The 18349-nt window shown below is 36.8% G+C and overlaps 1 protein-coding gene across 2 annotated transcripts in view; it reads left to right on the plus strand.

The window, feature by feature from the left end:
* PRIM2 (DNA primase subunit 2) overlaps positions 1–18349 on the plus strand; it is a 136696-nt gene that overhangs the window by 57707 nt on the left and 60640 nt on the right. The window lies entirely within an intron of this gene.

The raw sequence follows: 18349 nt of genomic DNA on the forward strand, positions 1-18349 counted from the left end.
TCTTTCAACCCTTGTGCTGCAGTCATTACGTGGATTTATTTGTTCAGTGCCTAATTATTTCACTAGTCATCTCACAGTAAGTCAGATGCATTAGCTAATAGGAGCAGCTCTCAGACTTTCTTCCAGATGACCAGTAGTCAGAAAAAAATACAGGCTTATGAGAGTCATGGTCCTGATAGTGCCCTCTCATATTTTGCTAGTGTCCTGTTCTTGAAGTTTGTCCTTGAAAAGTAGTAGACACACCTCAGTTACTAGGTAATTGTTCTCTATCTGTCTGCTAATCTTTTCAGTTACATTGTTATCTGAGCAGGCTAGTTTCCTGTGATTATTTTGTTGTTTGGATACTTCAGAATTTAGCAAACTGAAAACTCTGAAAATTCTCTTGTAATTGACATATAACATGTTTTCCTTGTAGAGTGTCTGCTGTTCTGTACAGTTTATGTTCTTTTTTTGTAGTGTTTTGCTTTCTGAGACATAATAGTGTCTCTCAACTAATATTTTCCTGTGAAACTTGTTAAGACTTAGTGTCTTTCAGATTCTTTTCTCTATCGAATGTGGTGAGATTGGCCAAGATGGGCAAAAGTTATTAATTCTAACATTTAAAGAGGAGCGTGGATAGCAGGATCACTCTAACCTCATTTTCTCTGGGAAAAATGTGCAAAATAGTTGTCATGGTATTTACTTACCTTTTGATTTTCTAGACCTATGTTGGTTGAAAATGAATCTGTCTTTGTAAATGAAGCTGTATTAGTTACTGTCCAGAGGGGGCATGGAGACTGAAAGATGCAGTGTCTTGATATTAGATGTAATGCTTTTCATGGTATTCATCTTTAGGAAAGGGTTGAATTGCCTTTATACTCTAGTTAGGAGTGGATTTGCTAGCTTGTGTATAAGATTCTGTTAAGGGAGGTGATTCTGTATATTTCTCTGTGCAATTGCCCTTTTTCTTGAAGAGTCATTGGCTTTCGGGTAGAGGGTGTTTTCTGTTAAATATATATTTGAATCTAGTAGGAGGCTTATTAAGAAGAGCATGTCTAGGATGAGGATATCATGTTGGATAACTAAAATAGTTGACATTCATCTCTGTCCTTTACTAAAGCTCTACCTAGACAAGATTGAGTATTAGCAATCTGTCCTTGTGGCAAGGAGTTCTAATGGGACTGCGTTGGGAGGAGTGTTGCTGGCATGTCAAGGGAGGTTGATCCTTCCCCTCTACTCAGCACTGGTGAGGCCATACCTGGAGTACCATGTCCAGTACTGGGCTACCTGGTAAAAGAGAGAGATGGGCATACAGGAGACAGTGGAGCAAAGGAACACTAAAATGATGAAGGGACTGGAGCATCTCTCCTGTGGGGAAAGGCTGAGCTGGGACTGTTAAGCCTGGAGAAGGCATGGCTCAGAGGGATCTTACCAATGTATATAAATACCTGAGGGTGACCGAGCACTGGCACAGGTTGCCCAGAGAAGTTGTGGGGTCTCCTACCTTGGAGATATTCAAAACCTGCCTGGGCATGGTCCTAGGCAACCGGCTTTAGGTAGCCCTGCTTGAGCAGGGGGATTGGACCAGATGACTTCTGGAGGAGGTTCCTTCCATCACCTCTGGAGATGTCCCTTCCAACCTCAGCAGTTCTGTGATTCTGTGATTAGGTAGAAAAGTAGTAGAAAGAGGTAGCAGAGCCGGTTCTGAGGGACTGAGGGACTAAACTTGGCATCACTATTGTAGCTCATAACTTAATGGTGATTTTTACTTTCTCAGCTTCTGTGTCATGGCTCTAGTGATTCAGGCAGTCTTTAGCACATGTGTATGGAATACAGTATTTGCCACTCTACAGCATCGTTGTTTGTGAACAAGATCATTCTTCTACACCATCTATATTCAGGAAAGACATCTTGGTGGGATAGCCATTTTTTTCATGAGTATGCCCCACATTCTACATTTCATTGTTGGGTGCAGGGCTAATTTAAACAAGCTAGAAGTTACTGTCCACAACTTGTGCTTTTCCAGGGTTCATGTCTTACTGTATAAGTGCTTTAATAACCAAAATATTGCCACACTGTGTGGTGAAGCAGTCTGAATTTGTGTCCTAATGCTTCATGAGCTGTAACTGAGGTTTTTTGCTGGACTGAGCTGTGATGTGGTTCCCTTGAGTTCTCTCCTTTACCTCATCTGTAAGTGGTCGCCTTTCTTACTGGTTCTATAAAATACAGTGCTATTGCTCTTGTTATTGGTTAACATTAAGGGGCAAAACACATCCAATTGTTCGACATGGGAAGTAGTCTTACATTCCACGTATCCATACGCAAGCATACCTGGTTAATGGCTCTTTGGCATGAAAAGCTAGGACAAAAGACAGGACAAGTAATAAATTAAACACTCAGATACAAAGACTCTGAAGAATGGGAGATAATTAAGAAGATACCAAAGACCAAAGATATCAGACTATTGGTTGATGGACCGTTGAAGGAGCAGTTCAAAGCCCTGAAGGAAACAAGATTATCATCTGTCTCACGGAAAAGAGCAAACTTATTATGTGATGTTTGAGGGGGCTTGTGGGATTGTGTATAAGTTATTATGGATCATCTAGCGGGAGAGCCAAAGGCAGGAAAAGGGAGCATAAGAAATCTACTGATAATTAGGCTTGTGCCCAGTGCCTTATCACTGCAGTAATAACTTGATAAGAAAATCTATCTTACTAAACACTATTCCTGATTATTTTCATGGTTGAGGGTTCTCTGTTCTCTGTGTGTGTGGTGCTAGTGAACTTCAATCCAGAGTATCTGGTGGGTGCCTTCAGAGGTCTGAGAGCCAGAGCCCGTAGGTTTGGGTGCAGGATACTCGAGAGAGCAGAGGGTTTGGGAGTTGGCGGCTGGAGGGGATGACGTCCAAGTCAGCTTCCAGAGGGCGAGTCAGGGCTTTGAGAGGCAGCCTCTGAGGAGACCACAGTTTGTGGCCAGCTACAAGAGGCTCATGTGCATGAGATCAGCCAACACGTATGAACAGATCAGACCATTTTTATAGTTTGTTTACGCATGTGCTGTTTGTGTGTGGTGCCTGTTCTTGTGTTTGTAGTACTCTTCTGGCGGCCAGCAGTGTCTGTACAGACTGTGTGTGTATGAGAATAATGTGTGTATGTGGTCAGCCTCGCCACTGGCTGGGGCGAGGGTCAAGGTGTGGCAGCAGCCTGGCTGCGGTGGGCTGGGAAGGAGGATGTCTCTGGGCCTTGAAGCCCACCAGCTTCAGCTTCACTTTAGCAGCTTGGTGTGGGCACTTCTGCTTTTACCTAAAAGCACCAAGCCACAGGCCTTGATAGGAGCTCAAATGGAGGTCCAACTGCCATAGTTAAGTTCTAAGGCACCAATATTATGTTTTATAATTAAGCAGTTTTTTGAAGGCTTGGTTTTCTGCTTCATGAACTTGAGTCCTGGGGTAAGTGTTCTTATGTCAGAGTGTATTTTATTCAGAAGTAAAATATTTGTAATAATTGTAAATGTAAATAATCAACATTTTAAGAAAGGGAATAAAAAAAATTTGCATGTTGTTGGACTTGCTAGTAGTTTTCCTTAATGCAAATGTCCTTTTCTGGTTTGGAAAGAAAATATTTAAACTTTTGCTCATATTTGAGAAATGTCATTGCTGTTGCTGACAATTGAGAGTTGAGATTAAGTAAAATATTTGAAAATGATGACAAGTAGGCTCAGATTAATGTGGGTTTTAGCAGCATGAAATTTGAGCACCTGTCATGTTTTTAGCTCTATTCACTAAAGATAAGAATGTAATCACTGGTACTTGAACATATGGGAAGCTGGGGCTTAAAACTCTTGCAAAGGTTGGCAAGATTTGATTTTGCTTCTTAAAAAGAAAAAAAACCCCAATATTGTAAAATATGCATAACTGAGCAAAAGTATTCCAGATACGTTTTTACTCTTAGAAGATGGATATTTTCTAAGTCTTAACAACAAAACAATTACTTCCAAGCAGTACCACATGTTGAGAGACTAAAACACTGAAATTCAAATGCCACCTTCGGAGTTTTGAAAGTAAGAGGTTGGCATCACACAGACTGTTGTAATAAAATCTTTTCTGTGTTTGTTGTTACTAAAGATCAAGTATGGAATTCTTAAGGATTACTTAAATGTATTTGAAGTTGTATAGTAGGTTTCTCAAGAAAAAGAAGTGAATATATGAATATTTGAGAAGCTCATTAATCAGAGGAAATACTTTGCAACGTGATCCTTTTTCCTTAGATGTTAACGTTTTTACCCTACTGTTTAAAGACTGAATAGGAACATAGCCCTGGGCAGTGTCAACTGTAGTAACTAATCCTGGTCCCTACCAGCAATTGTTTTTAAGATTTTTGTGAATTATTTTTCTCTGAAAGCAGTCTAAGAGTAAAACGAACCCTTTGTAAAAAAATCACTTCATTTTGTCCTTATAACTCCTGAAAAAGGATTTAATAATCTTGTTAGAATTTGTGTCTAATTGCTAATCACTAGTAATTTTGAAAATTTCTCTACATTGCAGATGAAAATGTGGACTTTTGAGGATGCTTAGAGAATGGAAGTTCTTGTATGGAAAACAGGAATGCTAGTAGTTGTTCAGAAATATTTGGTACTGGAGGTCTGTATTATGTATTGTGTATTTGGTTTTAAACAACCATGATTCTTTTTGACCATCTTTGATACTTGGGCAGTTGAGATTGGAAGATTGGTGGAACTTGTCTGATGTGTGGTTTTTTACAGAATCACAGAACGGCTGAGGTCGGAAGGGACCTCTGGAGATCATCTGGCCCAACCCCCCTGCTCAAGCAGGGCCACCCAGAGCTGGTTGCCAGGACTGTCCAGGCAGGTTTTGAATATCTCCAAGGATGGAGACTCCACAACCTCTCTGGGCAACCTGTGCCAGTGCTCGGTCACCCTCACAGTGAAAAAGTGTTTCCTGATGTTCAGATGGAATGTCCTGTGTTTCAGCGAGTGCCCATTTCCTCCGGTCCTGTCTCAGGGCACACCTGAAAAGAGCCTGGCTCCATCCTCTTTGCACCCTCCCTTCGGGTATTTGTATGCATTGCTAAGATCCCCCGGATCCTTCTCTTCTCCAGGCTGAATGGCCCCAGCTCTCTCAGCTTTTCCTCATAGGAGAGATGCTCCAGTCCCTTCATCATCTTTGTGGCCCTATGCTGGTCTCTCTCCAGTATGTCCATCTCTCTCTTGTATTGGGGAGCCCAGAACTGGACTGAGTAATTGATTCCCAGTAGTAAAATCCTGTTAAGAAAATTAAATATCTCCTCTAAAGTTCTGTAATAAAACTGATTTATAATAACTCATTTTTATACAGTGGCAGATATATGTATTTCCTGTAATGCCTTGTGAATGGCATAGGGCTTTAGTAATAAGGTTTGTCAAGATTAATAACTACATAACAGCTTTTTAACTCAAAATTTTTTATGATGGTTTACATTGTAGAACAATAGATGAAGCCTTGTAGTAGTAATGATGACTATGGAAAATGAGATTTTAATCGAGTGGATTGCATGGGTATATAGACACTTGTTTCTTCTCTTTTTGACTGCATATTGCCCTTCAGCATTGGAGAAGTTTTGCTAGTGTGGTTATGGTTGTTCTTAAAGCAGTTTTGGGACATAGCATTAGTGCTAGACTGATGAAGTTTGTGATTGGAAAAACCTACCATGGATGGTTTCTGACAGTGACTCTAAGGGTGCTTAGTGAAGCAATGATGAATCTTTCATGCTTTCTAGCTGATTGCTCCCTGTGTGGTATTGGCTAGTAACTTCTACCAAATTATGTAGAGATGTTGTTTTCTTAATTTCCTTCTCATGAATGTAGAGAAGAGGGGGGAAAAAACTTCAAAATCATAACATCAAAACCGTGGGGAAATCACTGCTGTCTGAGTGACCCTCTCCCCTTCCAATAACACTCTGTTGGTGCAAGTTAATTAAAGCAGCAATGTATAGTTGAACTGAAGAACAGATTCCAGGTTACCTTGGAGGACTGGAATCAATATTTAGTCTGTGAACCTGGGAGAAAGACAGCAAAAGGTAGAAGCTTCTGTTCATAAATAATGCCAGAAAAAGAAACAAAAGATCTGCATGCAAAGAACAGTAAGCAGTATTGAAGAGATGAAATATTTGCATGTATCAGAAGTTTGTAGTGAAATAAAGTAAATTATTTCATTTTCCAGGCTTGCTGTGAAGACAAGTGTTCCAGTACACTATGTACTTAGTTTTAATATTACTAAGTATCTGGAATTAGATACAAAAAAGACTGAGGACTAAATTAAAAGTTGAGTAAGCTATTGGTAAAGGGCAAATTAGTGGTGTAACAGTTGATAAAATCACTGAAGGACCTCCACAATTATGGCAAGCAGTATTATTTAACAGAAGAATTGGATTTTGCTGACAAGGTAGCTTTCTAAGTGGCTACTTCAATCTACATATAATTAAAGCCTGAAAGACACTATGGACTGTTGTAAGAAAGCTGGAATTAATAATCTGGTTTTGGGGAAAAATATCTAATGAGCATCTTGGTAACTGTCAACTTTAGCTTTATGTTAGAATACAAAAAAGTACAAGAGATGAGTTCATTTACATACTTTCACCCTAATACGCAAGTGAAATGAGTATCTGCACAAGCAATAATGATGCAAAATCCAGCAACAGTTCACTGACCAATTAAACAGCGTTTAATTATTGAAAAATTTTGCTTTAAAGACTAAATATTAATCTTCAGCACAGGTGTTATTTATACCTCAGTGTGAATATGAAAGCTAGACATTTCCAAATGGAAAAGAGAAATCAATTACTTTCAGAAGCAAATGCCTAAGGAAAACATTAATTATTATTCTGAATGCATTTGACAAATGCTGAGCTGAAATTAGTGGAGTTCGGTTTCTTCAAGGTTCTTAAAGTATTAGGTAAATATCTAGGACATGCTAGCAAGGAAGTTCTTCACAACTGTTAATTTGTTTCTTCTGCTATGGAAGATTTGTTCTTTGGCAGCTTGAATAAACTGAATAAATATAAAAAGACATTAATTATATATATTTCTCTCTCTATATATATAAAATAAAATTTATAGTTTAGAATCTGTATTTTATGATATAATTTATATATAGCTTTTAAATTGTTAGATATAGCATTTAAGCAACTTTGATAACAACTGTTGTGCCCTCCCCTTTAAAGTCCAAAAAAAAGAAAATTACAGTGCTAAGAATATAACTTGAATTCTTTTTTTAAAAATTAGTTAGCCATTGCTTTTGATTTGCTTTCCTTAAAACATAAAAGGCCACTTTGCATTCTCTGTGATATTCTTTGGGCTAGTTTGTGTTATTGTGAAGGGGTGTGTGTGTGTGAGAGGAGAGTGTCCTGGGTAGCTTTTAATTGAAAAAAACCCCAACCAAAATCAAAGAACAAACCCACAAAAACAACTTCAGCCTTATTTTGACACCTATATCAACCACTAGAGATTCATGAGGGAATTTTTTCCTGTCCTTTGAAAATGTCAGTTGTTACATTTATACGAAGAGCCCAGTAATGCCAGTCTGTATTATTTATTTATTTCCTTTCTTCCATACATTTGGTGGTGCCATATGAAAATAATCTAAATGCTTTATGTATGAAATTATATTGGCCCATTGCAAAAAAACATTTAGTAATGTCAAAACCATTTTTACTTAAATAGTTTTGTTAGTTTTGAAAAATGTTATCTCCTGTCACGCAGATTGTGTGTGAACAATTCATGTGGAATAAATAAAATATTAATTGTTTGCTTTAATTTTTATTGAGCATCTTTCAATGTAAGTGTTGCTGAAATAACTTTTAATAGCTGAAGAAGCCTTGGCAAAATTTACGTATTAATTTTGTACAACACTGGAGATTTGTAACATGCTGTGAAAGGTTAAATCCCAACTTTTTTCAAAAGAAAATTGATCAACGCTAAAATGTCAACTGTCTAGGTACAGCAGCATACTGTCATGCAAACACTGTTCTCTTATTTCAGGTTCCCCAGCTGCATAGCATTTGCATTGTGACATTTTCTTACAACATTAGCAAGATAGCGGATGTTTCAAAATCAATCAGCTTTTGTTTGTATGAGACAGCCTGCAACTTAGTTGGATGTTGAAGGTGTTTCTCTAAAATGTGATTAAATTGAATTCTTGGGTTCTGGCAATATCTGCATCTCATGACTTCTTAGCAGTGGCTGCAAAATCATACAGTTTTGAAGATCATGTAAGATTATAATTCTGAAATATCTTTAAAAAAAGGCAAAAGCAAGCAATATTAGACTTCCTCAGAAGTACCAAAATTTTCTAGACATTATATTTTAAATTTAATTTAAGGCGAGTATTTTGATGCGTGGTGCATAAAAACGCAGGATAGAAAAATGGGCTGCCTTGCTGGGGAGTTCATATCCTTTAAAACTACTTTTCAGGGAATTGCTAGCTAAAATTCAGGTTTTGTTGAAAACGAAGTTGTTTTAAAGTTTTAGAATTCCTGTTCATCAACAATGCTTCTAATCAAAGAGAAATGTATTAAGAAGCCTTTTGTGACTATTACTTCCCCCATTTGGGCTGTATTCTGGAATAAAAGGTACATCGAAACTAGTGTTCATCTCTTCAGACAATCAGATTGCAGTTAGAAAAAGACTTTACCTGGGTGATTTATGTTTGAAATAAGATGTCAGTATGTAGTAGAGTCTCCCTTTTTAAATAAAAGCATGGTCTTGATTATACGCGTTGAGAAACACTTGTAGTTGGACTCAGTATAGGGGGAACTGAGACTTTAAAGGCCTGTTATTTACTGTAATCATGCTGGGTATGTGCATGGTTCGTGTTGTTCCTAAATACTAAAAATATGTAAAGAATACTTTGATATGCGTAGTGTATCTGTAATAATATAATTAATGTTATGACACAGCCCTTAAGTAAGTAGAACTAAGATGTTTCTACAGCATTATGTTTAACCTGTTCTGTACCTTAAAACGGGAGTGAGGGGAGGAAAGCCTCCCAAATGCCTTTGTTTTCAAATCAATCTCCTGGAGATTGATCAGGCAGAGACTCCAGGAGGATAACTAATCAAGACTAGGCATAAGGAGAAAAAGCCTGAATTAAGATAAAAAAGTTTCACTGAAAACATCTTGCTGTCCTCTCTCATTTTTCAGATATCCCCAGTGAGAGGGGGAAAGCTGGGATCTGTATTTCTAACTCTCAGATATGTCGTGGCTACTGTGCTGTCAATAAAAAAATGTGTATGTCTGGTTTTGGTTACATAAAAGCTGATACTCTGTAACAGTGGTTACATCTAGAAAACAACTTAAAAGGCTGCTGACCAAACACATCTTTGAATAAAGCTTACCTAGTATTAAGGAGTTAGTTGGAACAAGTGTACTGCTTAGTAATGTTAAATAGGTATCTCTAAATGTAGTCTCTGCCAAAAAATTCAAGAGAAAGATTTGAATAGGTAGTGTTGGATTACCAGACTAAAACATAGTTTTCTTTCATTCCACAAAAGATAATTTCTAATTCCCTACAGTTACTTTGGCTGTGTTACTACTGCGGGTACTACTACAATGTTACGTTTTACTCATGTCTTTGCTTCCATTTATCTTTTACCTTATCTCCCTCTTGCACTTTGCTACTGTGCAGGCTCATACTCAGCTGGGTGATGCAATTAATAGGAACAAATACTCCATAGTTAGAGGTGTAAGAAGGAAGACTTTCTGTTTCTAATAGATGTATAGCATAATGATTTTTAATGATTTTCTAAGAATTGAATGGTTTGAGGAGCAATGCAGTTAATCACCTCTGTTTTCTGCCAGAGTTTGTTTGTTGGATAAATAGATTTTAAATTCCTGAAGATAGACTTGTTATTTAGTCTTTGATGGAGATGAACTGTTCATATTGGGACCTTTAAAAGCAGGTTTTAAGAATTTCAGGAAAAGCTGTGGTTTGCATGTATACCACAAGTGAAAGGGGTTTCATCTTCCTCTGTCTTACTGGTCAGCAGGTCAGATCCTGCTTTAGCTCATATCTAAGCTAAGTTTGTTTCTGACTGATCACAGGAGCATTATAGCAAAAAGTCACTGTTTCATTAAAACTTCCAGCAGGATGCAAAGTTAGCACCTTTCACTGTTAAAATTAGGGTAATATTAATGTTACCTTACAGAAATAAGGTGGCATCATGTCACCTTGAGAAGGCTCCTGTGAAGTCTACATGCATAGAACCATGTCTCTCTTATTTTTGTCTAGTTTATGTATTCATTTTCTACTCACTTGTTGACACTGATTAAGCTATGGTATAATTGCTATTGTCTACAGAAGCAAAGTTGTCAATTTTATGTTAGCATCAAGGTTTCCACTTTATTTATTTTGTTTCACAGATCTATGGGAAAATACAGTAGAGATGTAAGTTACTGGTATGTTTAAGCCTGCTGGATAATAGTTGTTTTTGGTGTGGTGTTTTGTTTTTTTTTTTTTAAAAAATGTCCATTACAGGTTGTTTAGAAATAGCCCACAAGTTTAATATCTTTTTCTCTTCTCTGCTCCAACCTCAGTTGAAAAATCTGTCTTGTATAACTTTGGCAGTAAGTTTGTAATACTGCAATTCATACTAATCAAAAGCAGTTCTAGCAAACAATCTAAACTTTCATGCCTTTGTTTTCCTTTTAGACCACACACAAGGCCAATCGGTAAGCTTTGGGCTGATAACTGATGCTTTTCTGAACCATCACATAAATATTGTGTCCTTTTCAGAGCAGACAGGGAAGAATTATCTAACTAAATGTTTCAGGGCAACAGTGAGTAGGAAACGTTTTTAAGATGAGCTAACAAACAGCAAAGGTCACAATTAAGACATTTTAACAAGAAAGGCACATTTTGTGAAGTGGCATATTACAAATCCAAATGAATTAGCAAAAATGTAAGTTAAGACTTATTCCTTAGGCAGCAATAAAAGGCTAAAATAGATTCTCTCTTTAAACTTTTAAGATCCTAATTGTAATAATTTAATGTCTGAGCTAAGTTATTATTTGTTTTTTTTTTTTTTTTTTTTTTTTTTTTTTTTTTTTTATCGATACAGCATTATTCAGGAAGGATTTTAGTGATGTGTTCACTCTGAATATGTCAAATTGTTGGCATTACACAGACAATGTTTCTTTCCTCTCTTCCTAAAAATATTTGTTAAATTGCACTAAAGCAATAAAGAACGATCTAAAGCTTTCACTTGGAAGGCTGAAATTGAAATTCTGATGTCCAAACTAATTTTGATTTTCTTTATACTCTGTCTTCTCTGATCGTAACAACTGGGAAACAGAAATGCAGGATGCAGTTGCCTGTAGTGCTAAAGGCATTGAAGTGCATCATAGGAACAAACAGTTTTTTGTGGGAGAACGAACTAAAGAGTACAGAATACAGTAAAAGAATACACCAATCCATGGTTTGTTTCTTTGCTTTCTAAATAGAGATTTCCTGTCTATACTTAAAGTTTTAGCTATCTAATCCTTTATTTTTCTGTTCATCAATTCATATAATGGAAAGATGCAAGAGCTTTCACAGTGTAAATTTAATCCTCATAAAAATGTTGTCTGTAACCTGTGTGGTGTAAGATTCAATGCGTGTAGGGGTTTGTTTCCCCTCCAATAGTTTCATTTATAATTTCTGTTTCTTATTACTTTCTAAAATTTGCTTGCTAGTTATCTAATTGAAATCTAACAAAAGCCTAGCAACTTTAGTTATTCTATGCTGCATCAAAATTACTGTTAAAGAAATTTGCTGTAGGTGTTTTTCAGTATTGCATTCATGACATTTAGCTGAAGAGTTAGAGTATGGAATATAGGAGTGTTGTTTCTAAATCCGTAAAATCAGCATACAATACACTTGTCACAGAGGTTTTTACTTCACTTATTCTGCTGGTTTTGTTACTGCTGCTACAAAGTTGGAAAGATTTGGAATTGAGCAATGAAATTTTATAAGGTAAACACTTTCCATACTCTTCTGCTTTTCTTTTTTCATCTGTGTGCTTTGTTGTCACAGTGTCCTGTTACTTCTTGCTACTGTTAATAGTGTAATTGCTTCAAGTCTACTTAATTTATTAATTTTAAATTTCTGTGGGTGGAGAACAGGTCTTATGAACCTTTGTTGACTGATTTTCACCAAGGCTTAGAAATTATTTATACTAATGGTATAAAACATTTGCGGATAGTATTAAAGACTGTATAATTATCTTGTCAGTGTTGTCCCCTGTAGTGTTTAAAACTAGTTTTGGTACCAATTTGTTTAATTGGAGCAACTAAAAGTAAAATGGATAAGCAACTAACCTGGATGTGATCTCTCCAACTTAAAAGATGAAGCCCAGTAATGGAGTGGTGAAGTGTTAAAATGGTTGTACAGGAAAATTGTAGGGAGGTGTGCAATTGTAGGGAAGAATTAGCTGATGTGTAATACTACATATTGTAAGCACAGTCTTCCTGCATTTTTCTTTGACCTTTTTGGGAGGTATCAAAAATGTGCTCTAAATCAGTACATTAAATTTGATAATTAAAAATAGTATAATTTGTTAGTACCATTTCAAATGCATATGGTGACTATACTTCTTACTTTTGGAGGTGGCTTCTTCAGGTCAGGTCCCTAGATTACTGGGGAAACAGTTAGGAGTGGGGGTTGAAGTTCATTTTTTTTCTGTCCACATGGGATCAACTTTCTGGTTTTTAAAGGGATATAAAATACTTCATTTATAGTGGATTTTGACCCTTTTTATCTTAGTTTCTAGTTAAACACATGTAGTCTCTTTTTTATTTTTTTTTTTTTCCCCAAAGTTTGGAATATAATTTTTCTTTTTTTTTTTTTTTTTTTAAATTTGCCTCTGTTAATAGGGAAGATTTGCTGTTGAGTGTCAAAGGTAAAAGGAAGTGGTAAAGAACAACCTTCAGTAGATTTTGTACAAATGAGTAGCAGCAATTTTTGGACTCCTATAAGATAAACAACTAAGCTTTCAAAATACTGTGAAATCCATGTTTAATCAGCTTCTTATTGGTGTGAAATGAATTTATGTATGTATGTGGTGGATTGACCCAGGCTGGCTCCCTTCCCTGAGGGATGCGAGAGAGATTCAGGAAGGGCAAAAATTAGAAAACTCATGGGCTGAGGTAAAGACACTTTATTAAGTGAAAGGGGAAAAAAGGGAAAAAACCACAAGTGATGTTCACCACCAGCAGACCAATGCCCAGCCGGGCCCTGAGCAATGGCTACTTTGGAAAAACTGCCCCTCAGTTTTATTGCTGAGCATGATGTTATATGGTTGTAGGTGATGGTAGACTTCTGCAGATGGCAAAGGTAACTGTCTTTTTTTCTGTTTGTTGGTTTTGGGTGTTTTTGTTAAAGCCTTGTCTTTAGTTTTTATGGCTGCTTTGATCAGTCCCTACTTTAACCTTATTTCATCTTTGCATTTGGATTAGAGCCATTCCCTCACACCCTTTGTCACTGGTGTAACTGTCATAGCAGAAATAAACAGAGAAAAACATTCTAGGAAAATCTTTTCACCTATGCCACAGAAGGCTCCCAAACCTACGTCTGGTCTTAATCCAGACCTTGTTACAGTCCACACAGTGGGCACGTATGGAGGTGATGTTTGTTCTGGAACTGCCAATGGAGATACAGGTTAAATAATTTAGGTAGTCCTTGTAGAGAAGTGCCTGTATTTCCAAGAACTGCAGAGTGCCTGCTGGGAACCGTGGGCTCACCTTTAAATGTACTATGTATTTCGGAGGTGCGTTTAGCACTCAATAGAGCTAAAAAGTCTCTGCAAGCCTCCTTCAAGTAGATTTGGTTATAAAGCTTGGAATTATGAAGGAGGAATTTCTTGGGGGAAAAAGCAAGGTAACTTTCCAAGGACGGAGCATTCTCTGAGATACCCTGTCCCTAGACATATTCACAGTGCAGTCACCCTCCCTTTTAAATAGAGTCCCGCGTGATGTAATCCTGCCTATCTGGGTTTTAAAAGAACTGAGGAGGCAAAAGCACGCTAAGCCTGCTTGTACAATGTTTGTTAAAATATGAAAGAAGTAGCACGAATGCCTGCGCAGGTAGTTCTGGGATATTAAAACAACCCCGATGGGCTTGACAAATTGTGTGGAGGCAAATCGCAGGCTGCAGATGTGCATCTGGACAGCAAGCCTTCAGACACTCCTTGTTGTTCTAGGAGTACTTAGCAGTTGATAAGGAAATTCTCTTGGTAATAATTTACATTTTAGATTCTCTAATGCACCCTTCTAAAGGAACTTTCCCCCCTCCCCCCAAATTGTGGAAAGAGCCTGGAGTAATTCAGTAGCCTGCCTCGGCTAAAAGTAACCTTTGCCACAAAACTCTTCTTTCTGTGCTTTGCTCCTGAGCCTTCCATGTAATTTTTCTCAATGACATCCAACTTAATGTGATTTTCTTTTTAAAAAAATGTGTTCATCAAATGATCTGTCAGCATATTAAAATTTTCTTGTGCAATACAGCTAGTTAGGACATCTCATTTAGAAAGTACTCTTTGTGAAAATAAAAATTTTCTTTTTTGTGCAGAGAAACACTTAGAGAGCAAATAGCTCTCACATGGTAACCTCAAAATCAAGAAATTCACTCACTCCTAAAAAAATTGAGACAAGTTAATTGAGCCATGATAATCTTGTTCTTAATTGCCATGTATAAAAAAGTAATTTCCTTCCTGATAGCATGTGGAGCTGCTACTTAACTTCAGGCTTTGCGTCAAGTTAACTTTTTGTTGGGTGGAAGAAAACCAGACCAATTCTTAGACATCAGCCTATGAGTTGTCATCCTTTTACCTTCATTATTACTTGAAGTACCAATGCCAGATTTTAAATAATTCTAATGTTCATGTAGTTTTCCAATCATCATGTGCTTTCTGCATTCTCAAAATGTTACTTTCTTCATGCTATATGAAAATGTCCTGTTTGTTTGCCTCAATCTCAGCATAGTGAACACTAGAGATGTGATAGTTGCCTAGAGCTCAATGGAAAAGAAGAACTCAGGTTCTTGCTCTTCTTCTACAAGATTGCTTAACAATACTACTGAATTTTGTCAAAACTTTAGAAAGCTTGGTTTTGGAAATTCTGCTTACTTCAAATATATGAAGATTCTGGTTTGATTTTTCCCTTCAATGCTTGTGCGTGCCCCCCCCCCCCCCTTTTTTTTTTTTTTTTTTTTTTTTTTACTGTTGGCAGTCTGAATTGCAGCAAAGACAGCTGGTGACTCTGGTACTAAAGCTAGTATGGAGTTGGACTGACGATGTCATCTCAGATTTCAGTTTATTCATTCCTTCTCCTCATATTCTTAAGTATTCTTCCTCCTTTCTCAATTTTAAATGTGTGATGTTGATAACATGGTTCTTAATTTGCCTTAATGGTCTACATCACTCACCCCAGCTTTCACCATCTCAGTTCAACTCTGAGGTGTCCACATATTCTATCTGCAGCTCACTCTGCCCCCTCCTCTGATCATCCAGGCCTTAGGACTGGAAATAGCTTGTCTGTGGTGTTTTATGCTCTCTGTAAATTAAACTGCTTCAGCATGACTAGAGTTGGGATCTATGCTCCTTGCTTGACAACATTTTGATGTCTTCCATGTATCTAAAATATTGAATAGCATGTTTTTCCTCCTTCCCCCCCCCCCCCCCCCCCCCCCCCCGGTAAGGTGATCTTTGCATTGAGTACCATATAGAGATGAAGGCAAGGCTGTGCTTGCAGGAATTTTTCTAAATTTCATTTCAGAGTGACTGGAAAAAGTCTTCAGAATCTCAGTTTGGATTCTGTAATTGGGATTATCTTTTTCTTTTAGAAGACTGTTGAAAAGGACATAAAATTCTTAGCTGTTTGAAAACACTAGCATTTATGACCACCTTTGTAAAAGCTAATTTTATTTACAGTGTGGCTCAGTTAGAAAAAACACAGTTGTGAGGAAAGGCTTTATACATTAAAATTAAAATTTTACCCTTTACTTTTATAATCCAGGTAAGTTAAAGGAAAATGTGCTTTTTCATTTAAAATTGTTCAAAAGTTTTGATGGTCTCTCCTCAACTGTGTTGAGGTCTCCTCAACTGTGTTTAAGGAAAACTATCCTTAGTTTCAGATAGAAAAGGACAGTGTCATGAGAATCCCACATCTTCCTGAAAATAAACATTTGAACTACCCTAACAAAGTGTTCTAAGAGTTGAAAGGTATATGATCTTATGTTCACAAGAGCATATTCTGTAGAGAACTTTATCTTGTCCTTCCAGCCAACGTAACGGAGGAAAACGGGGATTAATTTTGCTCGTAAAATTTGCAGATTCCATAATTGTTGGTGAAACACAAGACACTAAGAAAAAAAAAAGAAAAACATCGGCCATGTGGATTCTCCTGTGACTTCAAGGGTTTATGTTTTTTTTCCCTTTTAATGGTGGTTCCCAAAAAAGCCAGCGTAGTCCACTTCTTCCATATTCTTTCATTGCAACACCAAGAAAAAACTTGGTTAAACACCAAGATCACTAGTTCTTGGTTCTACCTCAATTCCTATAAGTCTCCCAAATTAGTTTTAAAACAGTATTTCTGTTCATTGGTAATATCTCCATAACAATGTAGTTTATTGTATATATAAACTTTGACAATAATATCAATACTTTTGCAGGGTTTGAATTTTACTGGTTTTTGCTTGTTATATCACTGTCCACTTTGACTTTCATAAACGTCATCTTGTCTTAAATGCACTGTTTATAACAAGGAAAAAAATTGTTTTTTTTCTGAATAAATGTAGCATTTGACGTACTATATAGAGAAAAAAATACTGTATGCTTGTCTCATAAAAATATACATATGTATGTAAGTGTGCACATAAATATTGTTTTCTTTAAGAGTTAAGTTATTAACAGAAAGAGAAGCAGATGGTATTTCAGGTAATTCAGGCTCTATTCTGATTTTAGCCAAGTGGAATAACTTGGAGAGCTTCCAAGTTCTTTTCAGAAGTAATCTCTGGTTTTCTGATAGTGTTTAAAACAAAATTAGAGGGTTACTTTGCAGAGGACACAAATATAGAACAATATGTGTATTGGCATTTAATACTCAGTGGTAACAAAATTAGTTTTTTTTATCAAAAGAAACTTCTGAATAAATATAGAGCTTACTGAATTTTTAGTATACTGTATGCATCTCAGTCTAGCTCCATAAAATGAGGGAATGCGGATAATGCTGTAATTGCCAACATACCAGCCTTTTTAAAAAGAAAGGTGAATGGATTGCTAAGACTGCCTGACTTACCTTTACTGCAGCAGTCGGATGGGATGAGTACACTTGAGTTACTCGAGACTGAGAAGAGCTGCTGCTGCAGGCCAGGACTGGCTTAGCGGTTGAAATGGCCCATTCCTCCTTCCCTGCTGTCCTTGTGTTCAGTCGCTTCAACTTTCACTTGACAGACTAGCTGTTTTGAACCTCCTCTTATTTAGCTGATGGTTGGTATTGCTAGCTCCAGGCACGAGTTTAAAATCTGGCCCAGGTCTGACTTCTGCCTAGCAGCAAAGGTTATGAGATGGATGTGATGAATGGGTCATCTTTCAGGAAAATATTAAACTCCTCCATATCCACACGGTCCACCTATGAGCCGATGGATCCTATGGTTACAAATAAACCCCATGTACCCAAACACTGAGTGCAGCTTTTTCCAGGGTATATTTATGGGTTATAAATAGAAGTTGCAGCCCACTAGTCAGTCCTACTTCAGTGCTTGCCTTTACTTGTGTGTTGGAGCCAGCAAGGTGAAGCTACACTGTTGGTGCTAAAAGGTTTGGGTTTTTGTTTTGGTTTTTTTTTTAAATAAGATTTTTAAAGAGTGTATATAACTGTATACCTGCTATTTTAATTTACCTGTAAAATGCTTAGGAACTTAATGGTAATCTATACAAGGTGAAATATGTTGACATTTTAAATTTGTACGAAGGTAGTTTTCAAAATACAGCCTAACTTGGCAGCAATAGAATCATGAAATGCATGTTATATTAAATACCTTATATTAGATGTATGTCAGCATTATCAGAACTGCTATGCTTGTAACTTTTATAGGTGAAGGTAGACACCTATATACTGATATTAAGCAAATTTAATAAATGTTTTTCCAATTATTTTAGTTAATACACCAATTCACTAGTATTCTGCAATAGTGTGATGTGTACTTTTGATTTATAGACTACTAGGTTTATTTTTTCAGAAAAAGCTTGATGTTTTAACTAGTCATATGAAAGTAACAAGGAAGAAGTACGGATTTAGTGTAGAACAGTAAAATCACAAAATACAGGTTGTGCCCATTTAAAACAGT

The sequence above is a fragment of the Accipiter gentilis genome, chromosome 15, assembly GCF_929443795.1.
Source record: "Accipiter gentilis chromosome 15, bAccGen1.1, whole genome shotgun sequence".
Classification (NCBI taxonomy): domain Eukaryota; kingdom Metazoa; phylum Chordata; class Aves; order Accipitriformes; family Accipitridae; genus Astur; species Astur gentilis.